Source organism: Arachis ipaensis, chromosome B1, assembly GCF_059453495.1.
Source record: "Arachis ipaensis isolate K30076 ecotype BB chromosome B1, ASM5945349v1, whole genome shotgun sequence".
Lineage (NCBI taxonomy): Eukaryota > Viridiplantae > Streptophyta > Magnoliopsida > Fabales > Fabaceae > Arachis > Arachis ipaensis.
Genome location: NC_142436.1, coordinates 123724816 through 123735825, shown reverse-complemented (window position 1 = coordinate 123735825; position 11010 = coordinate 123724816). Strand labels below are relative to the sequence as shown.

The window sequence follows — 11010 nt, the reverse complement described above, 5'->3', positions numbered from 1 at the left end:
TCTCATTACCAAATAACTTGGCATTCAGCTTCATGATTGCTCCTAGATACTGATCAATTTGCTCTTCAACAATATCTTCATCCTCTTCAGAGGAAGAATACTCATCAGAGCTCATGAATGGCAATAGTAAGTTCAGTAGAATCTCTATGGTCTCTGTATGAGCTTCAAATTCCTTTGGTTCCTCATTAGGGAACTCCTTAGTGGTCAGTGGATGTCCATTGAGGTCTTCCTTACTGGAAATCACTGCCTTTTTACTCTCTCCAGGTTCGGCCACTTTGGATATGGTTATGGCCTTGCACTCTCTTTTGGGATTCTCTTCTGTATTGCTTGGGAGAGTACTAGGAGGGATTTCAGTAACTCTTTTACTCAGCTGACCCATTTGTGCCTCCAAATTTCTGATGGAGGACCTTGTTTCAGTCATGAAACTGAGAGTGGTCTTAGATAGATCAAAGACTATGGTTGCTAAGTCAGAGAGGCTCTGCTTAAAATTCTCTGTCTGTTGCTGAGAAGATGATGGAAAAGGCTTGCTATTGCCAAACTTATTTCTCCCACCATTATTATTATTGAAGCTTTGTTGAGGCTTCTGTTGATCCTTCCATGAGAAATTAGGATGATTCCTCCATGAAGGATTGTAAGTGTTTCCATAGGATTCCCCCATGTAATTCACCTCTTCCATTACAGGATTCTCAGGGTCATAAGTTTCTCCTTCAGAGGAGGCTTCTTTAGTACTGCCGGATGTAGCTTGCATTCCAGTCAGGTTCTGAAAAATCATATTGACTTGCTGAGTCAATATTTTATTCTGAGCCAATATGGCATTCAGAGTATCAATCTCAAGAACTCCTTTCTTCTAAGTCATCCCATTATTCACATGATTTATTTTAGAAGTATACATGAACTGGTTATTTGCAACCATCTCAATGAGTTCCTGGGCTTCTGCAGGCGTTTTCTTCAGATGAAGAGATCCACCAGCAGAGTGGTCCAATGACATCTTAGACAATTCAGACAGACCATCATAGAATATACATAAGATGCTCTATTCTGAAAGCATGTTAGAAGGACATCTTCTGATCAATTGCTTGTATCTTTCCCAAGCTTCATAGAGGGATTCACCTTCCTTCTGTCTGAAGGTTTGGACTTTCACTCTAAGTTTGCTCAACTTTTGAGGTGGAAAGAATTTGGCCAAGAAAGCATTGACCAACTTTTCCCAAGAGTTCAGGCTTTCTTTAGGTTATGAGTCCAACTATATCCTAGCTCTGTCTCTTACAGCAAAGGGGAAAAGCATAAGTCTGTAGACCTCGGGATCAACCCATTGGTCTTAACAGTATCACAGATTTGCAAGAATTCAGCTAAGAACTGATGAGGATCTTCCAATGGAAGTCCATGAAACTTGCAATTCTGATGCATTAGAGAAACTAATTGAGGCTTAAGCTCAAAGTTGTTTGCTCCAATTGTAGGATTTGAGATGCCTCTTCCATAGAAGTCAGAAGTTGGTGCAGTAAAGTCACCAAGCATCTTCCTTGCATCTCCACCATTGTTATTGGGTTCCACTGCCATGTCTACTTCTTTTTTGAAAATTTCTGTAAGGTCCTCTCCGGAGTATTGTGCTTTAGCTTCTCTTAACTTCCTCTTCAGAGTCCTTTCAGGTTCAGGATCAGTTTCAACAAGAATGTCCTTATCCTTGTTCCTGCTCATATGAAAAAGAAGAGAATAGAAAAGAAGATGAATCTTCTATGTCACAATATAGAGATTCCTTTATTTGAGTATAAGAATAGAAGAATAGAAGAATGAGGTAGAGAGAGAATAAGAGGAATTCGAACACATAGAGAGGGAGAGGGTTCGAATTATGAGTAAAAGAGAAGTGTTAGTAAATAATTGAAATAAATAGAAAGAGATGAGAGAGAGAGAGTATTCGAATTTTAAAAAGAGGGAGAAGAAAAATATTTTTATTTTTATTTAATTAATTAAGTTAGAATTCGAAATTTAAGAAAAGAAATAAAATAAAATTAGAATTTATAACAATTAGTTAATTAAAAAGAATTTTGAAAAAGTGGTTAGTTGTTTTTGAAAATTAGAAAGAGAGAAAAGTAGTTAGGCGGTTTTGAAAAAGATAAGAAATAGAAAACTTTTTAAAATCAAACAAAAAGTCAAGTAGTTAATTGAAAAAGATTTGAAAATAAATTTTGAAAAGATAAGAAGTTAGAAAAAGGTTTTGAAATTAAATTTTGAAAAATATATGATTGAAATTTATTTTGAAAAGGATTTGAAAAAGAAATTTAAAAAGATTTGATTTTGAAAATTAAAGTTAATGACTTGACTAACAAGAAACTAAAAGATATGATTCTAGAATTTAAAGATTGAACCTTTCTTAAAATTTTTAATTTGAAGCAAAACATTAATTGTTAGTAAAGTTTTCAAAAATGTGAAATAAAAATAAGAAAAAGATTTTGAAAATTTATTTAAGAAATTCGAAAATATTAAGAAAAAAATGAAAAAGATTTGATTTTTGAAAAAGATTTGAAAAGATAAAATTTTTAAATTGAAATTTTGACTTGACTAACAAGAAACAACTAAATTTTAAAATTTTTTTATTAAGTCAACCCAAAATTTTGAAATTTATGAGTAAAATAAGGAAAGATATTATTTTTTATTTTTTTAATTAATGAAGAAAGAGAAAAATAACAAAATGACACAAAACATAAAAATTTAAGATTGAAACAAATGGAACATGCAAGAACACTTTAAATATCAAGATAAACATCAAGAACACTTTGAAGATCATGATGAACAACAAGAACATATTTTTGAAAATTTTTAAGAAAAGAAACACATGCAAGACATCAAACTTAGTAATTTTTAATGTTTGGACACTATGAATTCGAAAATGCATATGAAAAACAACAAAAAACACAAAACAAGAAAATGTAAAGATCAACAAGGAAAATCATCAAGAACAACTTGAAGATCAAAGAAGAACACAATGCATGAATTTTTGAAAATCTAAGAAAAATTAAAAACATGCAGTTGACACCAAACTTAAAATTTGACACTAGACTCAAACAAGAAACACAAAATTTTTTTTATTTTATTAAATTTTTTTGTATTTTTTTCGAAAATAAAAATAAAAAGCTTAAATATAAAATAAAATTATCCAATCTAAGCAACAAGATGAACCGTCAGTTGTCCAAACTCGAACAATTCCCCGGCAACGACGCCAAAAACTTGGTGCACAAAATTGTGATCACACTTTTCACAACTCCGATACAACTAACCAGCAAGTGCACTGGGTCGTCCAAGTAATACCTTACGTGAGTAAGGGTCGATCTCACGGAGATTGTCGGCTTGAAGCAAGCTATGGTCATCTTGTAAATCTTAGTCAGGCGGATTCAAATGGTTATGAGGTTTTGATAATTAAAAAATAAATAAAACATTAAATAAAATAAAGATACTTATGTAATTCATTGGTGGGAATTTCAGATAAGCGTTTGGAGATGCTTTGTTGCTTCTGAACCTTTGCTTTCCTATTGTCTTCTTCCAATCATGCGTGCTCCTTTCCATGGCAAGCTGTATGATCCTCTCGGATGAAAAATACCAGGTACGGTTTCTGCACGGCTAATCAACTGTCGGATTTCTCGTCTCGGATGAAAAATACCAGGTACAGCTACCGCACGGCTAATCATCTATCGGTTTTCACTACCGTCGGAATAGGATCTCTCTATCCTTTTGCACACTGTCACTGCGCCCAACTTTTACAAGTTTGAAGCTCGTCACAGTCATCCCTTCCCAGATCTTACTCGAAATACCACAGACAAGGTTTAGACTTTTTGGATCTCAGGAATGCTGCCAATTGGTTCTAGCCTATACCACAGAGGTTTTAACCTCACAGACTCAGTCCGTGGATTAGAAACCCAAGAGAATATACTCTGGCTGTCGTCCAATGACTACGTTAAACATCATATAGACCGCTTGTGGTTGTCAGGCACGCGGATCTTGGCTAAGCGTGTAACAAAGATAGTGGGTGATTGTCACGGGTCACCCCTTCATTCTGACTTAACTGAATTAAGTATGAGAGTATATCTTGGAGAAGAAGTAAGTGTGAATTGAAAGAGAAACAATAGTACTTGCATTAATTCATGAAGAACAGCAGAGCTCCGCATCTTAATCTATGAGGTGTAGAAACTCCACCGTAGAAGATACATAAGAGAGAAAGGTCTAGGCATGGCCGTGTGGCCAGCCTCCCAAATGTGAAAAATGGCATAAGCTCCCTAATACAAGAGTAAAAAGTGCTATTTATACTAAACTAGTTACTAGGGATTACAGAAAATAAGTAACTAAGTGCAGATAGTGCAGAAATCCACTTCCGGGGCCCACTTGGTGTGTGCTTGGGCTGAGCATTGAGATTTACACGTGCATAGGCCTTTTCTAGAGTTAAATTCCAGCTTAGATGCCAGTTTGGGTGTTTAACTCCAGTTCTGGTGCCAGTTTTGGCATTTTACGCCAGAAAAAGGGTCTTTGGTGGGCGTTTGAACGTCAGTTTGGGCCATCAAATCTCAGGCAAAGTATGGACTATTATATATTGCTGGAAAGCCCAAGATGTCTACTTTCCAACGCAATTGAGAGCGCGCCAATTGGGCTTCTGTAGCTTTAGAAAATCCACTTCGAGTGTAGGAGAGTCAGAATCTAACAGCATCTATAGTTCTTTCCCAGCCTCTGAACAGACTTTTGCTCAGATCCCTCAATTTCAGCAAAAAAATACCTGAAATTATAGAAAAACATACAAACTCATAGTAAAGTCTAGAAATGTGATTTTTTCATAAAAACTAATAAAAATATAAAAAAAGGTAATTAAAATATATTAAAAACTATGTAAAAATAATGCCAAAAAGGGTATAAATTATCCGCTCATCAATTATCTGCTATATTTGATTCCTATTTGTGATTTATCTATTTTAATAATTGTGTTTTTTGCATTTGGTTCCGTTGGTGGTTGGGAGGTTCGAAGGAGTTGGAAAGGGGAGTTTTAGATAGTTCTGAACAACCTTATCTAGTTGCCTATTTTATCTTTATGGTTTAGTTATGTGTTAAGCTTTAATTATCTGTTGGAAGTTCTAGGATTGCCTTCGGATTTCCCAGGACATTACATGTTAGATATTTGGGCATTGATACCATGCTGAAAACCTCCGGTTCTCACCCATGCAGATTTTGTGGTTTTCAGATGCAGGACAAGCGGCTCCTCACTGAGGCATGCTGGAAGCTTCTGATGTTGTGAAGATCTTTATCTCTTGGGTTTATTTTGGTTATTTGTATTTGTTTAGATACTTATGATCTCCACTTATTATATATATGATGTATTGCTTCCTCTTAGAGGTGATTTTGGAGACTCAGGCTTTGTGACTCTGTATTCTGGGCTTTCTTTGGGGTTTTCCTATATATATCTATATATGTATATACACTTATTCGCTCGAGCCGATTTATCTTCGCGAGCCGGGTCTTGAGTTTTGTTATATGTATTTTGAAACTCTTAGTATATTGACTCCTTAGCTTGTTCTATCTTACGCTGTTTGCTTTATCACTTCGTGAGCGTTACACTTTTCAATTTAATGGTTTTGCTTTACCCCTTACTTTAAAGGCTCCTAGATATAAACCTTTTTCACTATATTATATATATATTAAATTTTTTTATTTTAGAGGTCGTAGCATCTCGCCACCTCTGTTTTACCTCCTAGGTGTAAAGCTCTGTGTGGTAGGGTGTTACATTATGGTATCAGAGCAGTTCGTTCCTGTAGAGCCTGAGGGACGGACTAACTATGCTTCTGAGCATACTCTGAGTTGTGTTTATGTGCTATTTAGGATATCTTCCTGATATACATAGCATAAAGTTCATGAGCATGCATTTGGAACTTTGAAGCACTAGACTTGTGATATTGAGACTGATCACCTTGATATCACTTATTTGGTGTGAACAGGAACCAAATGGCGCCTCGTGGACGCGATCGGGGGTGTAATTGGGGTCGAGGACGGAGAGATAATGACGTGACCATACCGGTAGGTACCTTGACTGATCTCATGACCGTGATGGCGAGTGTTGTTGCTGCCATGGGCGCTGTGGCTGCTGCGACTAGCCAAGCAAGGGGTAGGATGGAGCAACAAGTTAGAGTTGGCAACAAAAGTGGTGATGGAAATGAAGGCAGAAATAGTGTCCCGAGTACAATGGCACCGGTGGAGATAGTGAGTTATCCGGAGTTAACCAACCCGGGTCAAACAACGGGTGAAAGCTCAAGAAGGACCGAGCTGGCTAGGAGTGATCGCCGGGAATCTTTCACCAAGAAAGAGGGAAAGAAGACAAAGATTACACCAAGGGGCCAAAGTTTCAAGAGGGGCCGTTATGCCACTTCACTTTCTCAACGCCGGAATAATGATCGAAGGAATGACAACCGTCAGGGCCCGAATTTAGAGGGGCAGATTAGTACTCAACCAGAAGAATTAAAGTATCGAAGATGCAAAAAGTATCATCCAAATAGACCATGCAGGGCCGGACTAGGTATATGTTACGAGTGCAGGAAGCTAAGGCATATAAATCGAGATTGTCCACACAGAAAATGCCGGGAGGCAGACGAATCTAATTCTCAGACCCGAGGTGATCACAAGCTAGCAGTTGGATATCTAACTTCTTTTCATATCATTAATATATGATATTAATTCGTAATGCATGACAAGTTTTGATAATCGTGGAGTCCAAGTTAGTGATTAGTCGATGACTATTAGTTATTGAGACGAAGTGATATTTAGTTAACCTAGAGGAGTGGCTAGGCTCTTGAAGGTTAAAGAATCAGAGTGACGTGGCGACAGTGGGTTAGATTATATAGAAGGGATCGGAAGTGTTGAGGACCATGTCGAGTTATTGTTCGGAACCCAGTGATAGTGAACTGCGAAGAAGAGGAATGGAACAGATTTAACCTTTAGTTGCCAACCGTTTGAGAAGTGAGTGAAGATGAAACCAAGTTGCAAATCATTTCTAGGGTATGTCAAGGTGCCCCGGAGACTTACGAGAGCTGGAAGTGCATTAAGTACCAGAGGGGTTTAAAGGATAGCATTATGACTGCTGTGGCTCCTATGGAGATTCGTGTCTTTTCCGACTTGGTGAATAAGGCAAAAGGGGTGGAGGAGTATGCCAAGACTGTGGCGGTATCTAAGGACACTCATGGAGGGAGCTCTAGTCGGGGGCGTGGCAAGTATTTTCATCCGAGAGGACAAAGCTTCAAGAGAGGAGGATATGCGCCTCAATGGCTAGGAGGCTTCAGAAAGAACACCCATGATTAGATTCAGCGTGGCAAAGGGAGAAAAAATCAGAGTAAGAGTTCTTCGGATTTAGCTTGTGATCATTGTGGATGTTCTCATCCATATGACTCTTGCAAGATTGGTGGTGCACGAAATTGTGATGTCCAGGCTCGAACAATCCCTGGTAATGGCTCCAAAGCTTGGTGCTTTGATCTTAATTCATAATTGTCACAACTTCGATACAACTAACCAGCAAGTGCACTAGGTCGTCCAAGTAATACCTTACGTGAGTAAGGGTCGAATCCCACGGAGATTGTTGGTATGAAGCAAGCTATGGTCACCTTGTAAATCTCAGTCAGGCGGATATAAAGTGATAATGGTGTTTTCGAATAATAAATAATAGAATAGGGATAGAGATACTTATGTAATTCATTGGTAGGAATTTCAGATAAGCGAATGGAGATGCTTTTCGTTCCTCTGAACCTCTGCTTTCCTGCTATCTTCATCCAATCGGTCTTACTCCTTTCCATGGCTGGCTGTATGCAAGGGCATCACCGTTGTCAGTGGCTACATCCCCTCCTCTCAGTGAATCATATGCTCACGCACCCTGTCACGGCACGGCTATTCATCTGTCGGTTCTCGATCATGCTGGAATAGGATTCACCCTCCTTTTGCGTCTGTCACTAACGCCCAGCACTCGCGAGTTTGAAGCTCGTCACAGTCATTCAATCATTGAATCCTACTCAGAATACCACAGACAAGGTTTAGACCTTCCGGATTCTCTTAAATGCTGCCATCATTCTAGCTTACGCCACGAAGATTCTGGTTAGGAGATCTAAGAGATATTCATTCTAGCTTAATTCATGTAGAACAGAAGTGTTTGTCAGGCACGCGTTCATAGGGGAGATGGATGATGAGCGTCACACATAATCATCACCTTCATCACGTTCTTGGGTGCGAATGGATATCTTAGAAGCGAAATAAGAAGAATTGAATAGAAAACAGTAGTACTTTGCATTAATCTTTGAGGAACAGCAGAGCTCCACACCTTAATCTATGGAGTGTAGAAACTCTACCATTGAAAATACATAAGTGAAAGGTCCAGGCATGGCCGAGATGGCCAGCCCCCAAAACGTGATCAAAGGATCATAAGGTAATCCAAAGATGGTCAAAAAGACGTCTAATACAATAGTAAGAGGTCCTATTTATAATAAACTAGTCACTAGGGTTTACATGAGTAAGTAATTGATGAATAAATCCACTTCCGGGGCCCACTTGGTGTGTGTTTGGGCTGAGCCTAAGTGTTGCACGTGCAGAGGCCATTTGTGGAGTTGAACGCCAGTTTCTGTGCCAGTTTGGGCGTTCAACTCTGGTTTTGGATCCTTTTCTGGCGCTGGACTCCAGATTTGGGCAGAAGGCTGGCGTTGAACGCCAGTTTACGTCGTTAATTCTTGGTCAAAGTATGGACTATTATATATTGCTGGAAAGCCCTGGATGTCTACTTTCCAACGCAATTGGAAGCGCGCCATTTTGAGTTCTGTAGCTCCAAAAAATCCACTTTGAGTGCAGGGAGGTCAGAATCCAACAGCATCAGCAGTCCTTTTTCAACATCTGAATCTGATTTTTGCTCAAGTCCCTCAATTTCAGCCAGAAAATACCTGAAATCATAGAAAAACACACAAACTCATAGTAAAGCCCAGAAATGTGAATTTAACATAAAAACTAATGAAAACATCCCTAAAAGTAACTAGATCCTACTAAAAATATACTAAAAACAATGTCAAAAAGCGTATAAATTATCCGCTCATCAATTGGTATAGGTGGGTGCTTCAACTGTGGCTTGCCTGGTCATTTTGCGAGAGATTGCACATGTGGGAAGAACCAAAGTGCGGGTCAAGGTCAGCACTAAGGGCGAGTCTTTGCTGTGAATGCCAAGGATGCTTCTAAGGCAGATCCATTGATGAAAGGTATATGTCTAATTGGTGATAAGTCCTTAGTTTCATTATATGATATTGGAGCTTCGCATTCATTTATTTCATTTGCTAAAGTTGAGGAATTAGGCTTGAAAGTGTCAGAGTTACCATTTTATCTGCATGCACATACTCCATATCAGACAGTTATAACTAGGTCAGGTTGTAGACAAGTAGGTTTCAAGCTGGAGGGTAGAGACTTTGTGCATGATTTTATCTGTTTACCAATGGTGGGGCTAGAGATGATTTTGGAGTTTGATTGGTTGTCAAAAAATCGGGTTTTGTTGGATTGCTTTGAACGGACAATTCGGTTTATGCCAGAGGGAGAGAATGGAGCAGAGTAGCTACGGGGTATTACCTGAACTCCGTAATGGTGCATTGTATTGGGAAGGAGTTTCAGGGTTATATTCTGTTGGCTGCTAACACGTTGGGTGATGCCCAGAACTTGGATCAGATACCGATAGTTAGAGATTTTCTTGAGGTATTCCTGGAAGATATCCCTGAGTTTCCACCTCAACGGGAAATTGAATTTGCGATTGAATTGGTGCCGGGAGCCAGACCAGTGTCAATTATGCCATATAGAATGGCTCCGATAGAGCTGGCAGAGTTAAAGACCCAGTTGGAAGAGCTTCTAAATAAGAGGTTCATTCGACCGAGTGTATCTCCGTGGGGAGCGCCAGTTTTATTGGTAAAGAAAAAAGATGGAGGAATGCGATTGTGTGTGGATTATCGACAGTTGAACAAAGTGACTGTGAAGAACAAGTATCTGCTGGCAAGGATAGATGACTTGATGGATCAATTACAAGGAGCTGGAGTGTTTTCTAAGATAGATTTGAGATCCGGTTACCATCAGATCAAAGTGAAGGAGGACGATATCCCTAAGACTGCGTTATGGACACTACAAGTTTATGGTAATGTCCTTTGGGTTAACGAACGCACCTGCTGTTTTCATGGATTACATGAACAGAGTGTTTCGTCCCTTTTTAGATAAATTCGTGGTGGTTTTCATAGATGACATCTTGGTTTACTCTAAGACGGCAAAGGAGAATGAGGAACACTTGAGGATTGTGTTGCAAATCTTAAAGGAGCGGAAGTTGTATGCTAAGTTGTCAAAGTGCGAGTTCTGGAAGGAGGAAGTAAAGTTCTTAGGCCACGTGGTGAGCAAAGGAGGAATAGTTGTAGATCCTTCTAAGGTAGAAGTGGTGATGGAATGGAAAAAACCGACGACGGTGACGGAAGTCAGGAGCTTCTTGGGTTTAGCTAGATATTACCGAAGATTTATCGAAGGATTCTCCCAGATTGCGCTACCGATGACAAAATTAACGAGGAAAGAGGTGCAATTTGTGTGGACGTCGAAGTGTGAAGAGAGTTTTTAGACTTTGAAGCAGCGATTAACTTCAGCACCTGTTCTAATCCTACCGGAACCGCATGAACCTTTTGAAGTATATTGTGATGTGTCGCTGAAGGGTTTGGGTTACGTGTTGATGCAACACCGGAATGTGGTGGCTTACACATCGCGTCAGCTGAGACCGCATGAGGTGAATTACCCCACTCATGACTTGGAATTAGCGGCGATTGTGTTTGCATTGAAGATTTGGAGGCACCACTTGTACGGAGTAAGGTTTAGCATCTTTTCTGATCATAAGAGTCTCAAGTACATCTTTGATCATAAAAAGCTTAATATGTGCCAGAGAAGGTGGATGGAGTTGCTTAAAGATTATGATTTCGAGTTGAGTTATCACCCTGGAAAGGCGAATGTGGTAGC

At 39.1% G+C, this 11010-nt stretch overlaps 1 non-coding gene across 1 annotated transcript; it reads left to right on the top strand.

Moving 5' to 3' along the window:
• Window positions 1-1042: 1042 nt before the first annotated feature.
• Window positions 1043-1150, top strand: LOC148578222 (small nucleolar RNA R71). Its single transcript, XR_015903381.1, has one exon. It is a non-coding gene; the product is annotated as a small nucleolar RNA R71 (small nucleolar RNA).
• Window positions 1151-11010: the final 9860 nt, after the last annotated feature.